The sequence below is a fragment of the Haematobia irritans genome, chromosome 5 (genome assembly GCF_050003625.1).
Source record: "Haematobia irritans isolate KBUSLIRL chromosome 5, ASM5000362v1, whole genome shotgun sequence".
In the NCBI taxonomy this organism is placed as follows: domain Eukaryota; kingdom Metazoa; phylum Arthropoda; class Insecta; order Diptera; family Muscidae; genus Haematobia; species Haematobia irritans.
In genome coordinates this window covers 74,059,846-74,066,929 of record NC_134401.1, presented here as the reverse complement: position 1 = coordinate 74,066,929, position 7,084 = coordinate 74,059,846, and the positions used below count along the sequence as shown (strand labels likewise).

At 31.1% G+C, this 7,084-nt stretch overlaps 1 long non-coding RNA gene across 1 annotated transcript; it reads right to left on the bottom strand.

The window, feature by feature from the left end:
- Positions 1 to 685: 685 nt before the first annotated feature.
- On the bottom strand, positions 686 to 1,106 carry LOC142239465 (uncharacterized). Its single transcript, XR_012723046.1, has 2 exons — positions 925 to 1,106; positions 686 to 862 (listed from the first exon to the last, which is right to left on the bottom strand). It is a non-coding gene; the product is annotated as an uncharacterized LOC142239465 (long non-coding RNA).
- Between the last annotated feature and the right edge of the window lie 5,978 nt (positions 1,107 to 7,084).

Below are 7,084 nucleotides of genomic sequence, written 5' to 3'. Positions count from 1 at the left end.
AAGTTCCAAACATTATGTATTTTTCCATCCAAATTCAATAATGTTGTCTTCCAAAAAACTATATGTTATTATGAGAGCATATATAGTATGTTTGGAGACATTTTGAACCCACAAATAATATATGCTTAGAAGAATTTTCTCCCATAGAAGATTGTGCTCAAATTTTTTTTTTCTGCCTAATTATATATTTCCTCACATTTTTCTTACTTCCACGAGTTTTTTAGTTCATAGCACCTTTTTCTGTAATACAAACATTGCATAAGAAATTATTAAATTTTATATTTTTTTTTAAATTTTACACTGAAAAAACAGTGAACACCCAAAAAAAAGTGACCCCTTCTTTAAGTTAAAATGAACTCATTGTGAAGAAAGTTGAACTTCGTATAGCGCCAAAGACATTTTTATTTGTTTGAACGATGTGATTTTCGTAGAAATTAGGTATAATGCATTCCATATATTAGTTAACATTTTCCTATATTTATGTACCACAATACTACAGAATGAAAAAATTTAACTGATTTGAATTCATATATGGAATGATTTTATTGAAATTTTTTCATTCATTTGGACAAATCTTACATATTTGTGGTAAAACTTTTACTTCATAATTAGAATTGCTTACCTTCGTTTTTAAATACAATTTTATTTATTTATATAAGCAATTTTATCTTCAATAAAAGACATGTTTTATTAATATATTGAATATATTTATTAAGAATCAACAGCATCGACTGTCCTTGAAATATTAGTTTATTATTCAACTATTTCCAATTTCCATGTGATATTATCAACTGTAAAACACTCTTTTTCTTCTTCTTGTACTTTTCACTTTTAATAAGTTGCTGCCTAACGATTTCAATACCTACAAATATAAAAAATCATAAACCATTTTTGTTACAAAAGGTTAGCGTCACTGAATATTACCTGATAATTGAAGATTCCAAAATGAAGACAAATGAAAGGGTTGTTATTCTGCTGGTGTTTTCTTTCTTTATACACCATGACGAACATTGATAGATTTATTTTCAAGAAATGAACATTTTTTCTCACTAATTTAAAATAACAAATATTTTATATATTTTATTTGTTATTTATTATATTATTTTACCATATTATTTTTTAACAATCTCTACGTATACCACAACAACGCGATTCCAACTAAAAAAACAACCCACGCGCAAACATATCGATACACCCACGCGCAAACACATCGATTACGATGACAGGTATCGATTACAGGTAACAATAGAAATATAGGAAAATTTCCTATATTCTAACAAGTGTGTTTCCTTAAGTTTTGAAAGGATTGCATACTTCTTAGTACGAATGAACTAAAATATTTTTCTATGCCAAGTGTTGTTCGTATGTATGAAAAACTTTCTATTATAAAGGAAGTCGCAATTATCATTTTATAAGAAATTTTACTAATTTTGAGGAAACTTGGTTTTAGTTCGGATTTTGTTTATTTTTACGAATGCTTTGTTATTGGTGAATAAAATTTTCTTGTTCAGTAGTAAATTCTTATACCCAGCGAAGAAAACAGTATGAGTAAAATTCCATGCCTTATTCTAGTTAATGAACTATTCCTAACTGCTTACAGTTTAGGATTTTTTTTACTGAAACGAGTAAATTTTATTATTTCTCACAAAAATTTACATTAATGGTAATAAAATGGATAAACCATATTGGTGAAACTTTTTCCTTTAGTTTCGAAGGCACTTTTTTCTGGGTGAACCCACCAGGAAGAAAACTTTTGGTTAATTTTAGAAAATTTTGAATATTTTTAGAAAATTTTAACTAAACAATATTACAAACGTTGGCATCACGCCGATGTCATAAAAATAAGTAAATATTTTTCGACAAATTCAAGAAAATTTATTAGACTAAGTTTTTTCACTTATTAAAGAAAATTTTTTAGTTTGAAGGAAAAACTTGGAGTTCAAAATTGCAAGAATGTCTTTAGTGACATACGAAGTTCAGTGACATACGCATTTGTAGTAAAATGTACAAATTTAAAGAAATATTGAAGTATTTTGTGGAAGACACGAATTTAGTTAATCTTTATCCTTCATTTGTGTATATTTTTTTCCTCGGTTTTAGTTAATTAAACTAACGTACACAAAAAATTATTAGAGTAGAGGAAACTTTCTCCAAACATAATAACTCCATGAACTAAAATAAAATTAAATTGGCTTTATTGAAATAGAGAGTTCACTTTGAGTGTACCTTTTGCCGGACGGGGATTCGAACAGCGGACCACACAGTTTGTATTTAAGCGAGCACACTAACCACTGGGCTACGTAGCTGTTATGATCATCAAGAGATAATTATCGTTATAAGACATATTTATATAGCATAGCTTGCGGCGCCCACGAGCCGATGCAAACATAACATTGTTTAACAACATAACATTGTTAAACATACATTTGTTGGCGGTGCGGATCAGTGGTTGGTACGTCCGCCTTGCATGCCAAGGGTCCTGGGTTCGATACCTGCTTTTTATTTTTTTTTACATATATTTTTTTACGTATATTCCAGATACGTTCGGAATATCCCGAAAAGGTGTTCAACATTACATACTACTATATTAAAGTTTTACTACGAAACTGTAAAGTGTGTCTTATAAAAGACTTAAAGTCAGAAAACAACAGTGCTTGATATAAACGAAATGGACTGAGTTCAAATCATATATTATTTTTTATTGCAAAAATAAAAATTTTGTAACAAAAAAGGGTTTGTATACAAGTTTGAAATGTTCGAAGAAATTCAAAAACTCTTACAAAGGAAGAATGTGAAGTCGAGTATATATATAAATATTTTTCCAAGCACTTTATATTTAAATTCTAAACAATAATTTTACAACCAAGACATAAATTTATTTAGGTGTGAACAATTATTTGCTTTCTTTAATAATTTATTCTAAAGAAAATAAACTTATTCAATTGTTGCTTGGGATCATGCCCCACCAAGTTATAATACAATTTGCCTAAAAAAGTTGTAATGTTATTCTGGGTTTACCGATTCGAACTCAATGCCCGCTTTTATTTTGGAAAGTATCCGTCAACTCCTCTTGGACTACTTATTAAAGAAGAGGAACTAAACTTTGTTTTTATAGATCTTACTGTTTAATTTTTCACTGTTTCCCAATGTTTTCATTTTACTGTCACAACTCTAAAAAGAGTACACTGAAAAAATATTGTCGTGAGGCCAAAGATTGCATGTCCTTCATATACGAACACACATTTTGTTTTGCTTAGACGACACATTTCTCTAATATAAAGTTTTTTCCATGTTCAAAAGTCGATAAACTTTTTAATGAAGCCGTGTTATTCTTATAATTAAGTGGCTTGAAAATGGGTATCATAACATGAAAGAAAAAAATTTTGAACTAAGGTCAACTTGACTTTAATAATTTAGAAAAATTCTTTAAAACTAATGAAATTGTCTTCAAATTTGTTGCATTTTTGCATCTGGACATGTTTTTCAAAACGTTATTTTAAAGACGTTTTTTACTTGAAACATAGCATAATTTCTACTGGACGTCTTGTTTTCAACGGATAGCATATGAAAAAAGCTGAAAAAGCGAAAAAATAAAATTTGCTTCATAGAGTCAAATACACAAAACCCACATTTAAAAGAGAATTGTGTCTTAAAAGTATCCTTACTTGAATTCTCGGCTTCATTGGCTCGGAATCAATACCAAAATTGTTAAAATAGAGACACAATCTTTGGAACTGGGCATGCTATTTTTCAGTGTATAGTGCCCTTTCGTTAGTTTTTATAAAGATCCCTTTAATTACCTTTGTTTGAATATTTTGACTTACTCGTCCTACGTTCCGATTTGTTTTGACGAAACAAAAAAAGTGCCCGTAATGCGAAAATGATAAACAAAACTCATGCTCTTTTTTTCAAATGTCTTTTCTCTTGGTTCCTAATGAATTTTCTCTCCGAATACTCATTGTTCAATGTTTTTTTATCTCTTTATTAATGCATTCTATCTTATTAGCGATATTTTCATTATTTAATTGATTATTAATACAGTTATGCTAATGGTACCCACCCAGTGGTGAGCCCATTTTATATTAAATACATTTAATTAAAATTATTATATTTTCAATATTTGTTTTCCTCAATCTTCATGTTTAAGGTGTTTTAATGATTACAATAGTAAATCTTGCGGAGCTTTTCAATTTAGTCTAGTGAAAGTTTCCACATTTGCCATTAAATTTATTGCTAATGGGTTTGGATGATTTTGTGTTCTTATTTTGTAACAGTTTTCATATTCAGTTCTTCATGTATTTGTTTATTTGTTATGTAGTAAGGAGCAGCAGTTATTTTTCTTAGTATTTTAGATTGAAATTGTTGCAGTATCTTGATAGTTGTATTGGAAGCTGTGCCCCATAGCTGGATACCATATGTCCAGATAGGTTTTATTATACATTTATATATCAGTATTTTATTTTCCAAAGAGAGTTTCGAATTGGGACCAATTAGTAAGTTCATTTTATTGGCTTGAATATCAAGTGCTTTTCGTTTCGTTTTGATATGGGTTCCCCATTTCAGTTTGCTATCTAAGTACAATCCAAGATACTTGACCTCTTTCTTTTGTGAAATATCTATTTGATTCATTTTCACAGGTGGACAAGTTGAATGATTTAATGTAAATGTGACATGGGTAGATTTCGACTCATTCGCTTTTATGCGCCAGTTTTTTAGCCATATACTTAAAGTATTTAAATAATTCTGTAGTAAATTACTCGCATTTTCCGCATTGATGTCTACTACCAGTACTGCGGTATCATCCGCAAAAGTTCCAATGACAGTAGATTCTGATTCAGGCAGATCTGATGTAAATAGTATATATAAAATAGGACCCATAACGCTCCCCTGGGGAACGCCCGCCCTAATAGATCTCAGTGTACTCATCTCATCATTCTCTTGTACATAGAATAATCGGTTTTGAATATATGATTTCATAAACAAATAATAGTTTATTGGAACAAGCGATTTGACTTTGTATAGTAGGCCATCATGCCATACTTTATCAAATGCCTGTGAAATATCTAGAAACGCAGATGTACAGTATTGTCTCGATTCAAAAGCTAGATTTATTGTTTCCACCAAGCGATGTACTTGTTCGATTGTTCCGTGATTCTTCCTGAATCCAAACTGGTGATGTGGTATAATTTTATTTTCTTCAATTATTGGCATTAATCTTTTAAGGAAAAGAGACTCCAGAAGTTTAGATAATACAGGAAGTAAACTGATTGGTCGATAAGAATTCACTTGGTCAAATGGCTTACCAGGTTTTTGAATCATAGAAATTTGTGCAACTTTCCATTGCGGAGGAATAAAGTTGTAGACTAGACAGGCGTTAAATATAAATGTGATACAATCTTTTGGAAGCTCCTTCAGAACCTTTGGGGTTATTAAGTCATAACCCGGAGCTTTACCAAGTTTTAGAGATTTTATAGCTTGTGTAATTTCGCTCTTAGTGAATTTTTTAATTGGCAAATCGAGTTGATGAGTTTGATCTAAAAAAGTTTGAATATATTCTGGAGTTTCTTCGCAACTGTTGCGAGTGAATACATTGTACAAATGGTCAGCGAATGTTTCTACTTTTTCAGTATTGGTTTTTGTCCATGTACTGTCACTCTTCCGAATTGGATAAATGGTTTTATCGTTCAGATTTAGTTTTTTAGTAATTTTCCACAAAGAATAGTCACTTGACTTAGTTGGGCCAAGATTGAGAATTTCCTTCTCAATTTGTTCGTCTTGTATTGTCTGTAGAATTTTTTTGAGTTCAGACGTTGCCTTGTTTATTCGACGTTTGTCTTCGGGAGATTTTGATAGTTGCCACTGTTTTTTGGCCTTTCATTTCTCTATTATTTTTCTCTTCACTGTATTGGATACGGTCGGGAAGTCTTTAAAACTTGTTTTTGGTGTTGAATTCCATGTAGCATTTTGAATTACTTGGACAAAATGTTCTACAGCTTCAGTTATTTCGTACTCAGTTTTTAGAGGGAGTTTCTTATTTAAGTTTTTGCTGACTTGATATTTAAAGTAATGCCAGTTAGTTTTCTTAGTATGAAGTGTGCATTTATGATCTTTTTCGATTCGTTGTGTATGCAAGGTTAAGAAAACTGGGGAATGATCTGAAAACAAATCTTCGCTACATTCACATTTTACAGAATCAGTCGGGATACCCTTTGAAATGCAGAAGTCTATCAAATCAGGAAATTTATTTAAATCAGTAGGCCAATAGGTCGGTGAATATGGAGAAATTGTCTTTAATCTAAGCTCTTTGATTGACAAATACAATTGTCTGCCTTTGGGTGTCGTGAGACGTGACCCCCAAAGGGTATGCTTCGCATTATAGTCACCACATGCTAGAAACCTATTTCCAAGAGTTTCTAAGAAGTTCATGTACTGATCTTTTTTAATAGTGTATCTTGGTGGACTATATACCGAAGATATAGTAATAGGACCCTGTAGACTTTCGACTCTAATATTAGTTGCTTGAATTTCGTCTGAGCAATAATTGCGTTCAGGATAATGCTTAATTGATTCTTTGATAAGGATTCCAGATCCACCACGCGCCCTCCCACTTGGGTGCATAGTATGGTAAAAATTGTATTTTGGAATGGAAAAATGGTGCTTATCAGTAAAATGTGTTTCAGATATAAGTAAAATATACACTTGGTTATATAGCAAAAAGTTTTTTATTTCCAATGTATGCTGGGCAAGGCCATTTGCATTCCAGAATACTATTTTCAGATAATCCATTGTTAATATTATTGCTCAGGGTTGCAAGGTAAGTTTTGTGCTTATATTCGTAAGCAGAGTTGACATTTGTTGCATAAGCAAGATTAAATTTGTCAGCATATCTTGAATTTCAGACAGTTTATTTGATTCAGTGGTTTGTGTATTGTTTTGTTGGGGATCAGTGCATTGTTGATTGTTTAGTAGAAAACGATCGCTTGCATTGTCATACCATCGTTGCGTATGTCATACCATCGTTTCTTTGAGCTTGGCCAAAGGAAGCTTGGGATTGAGTTTCTCTCGATGTTCTAGGAGGGGGATA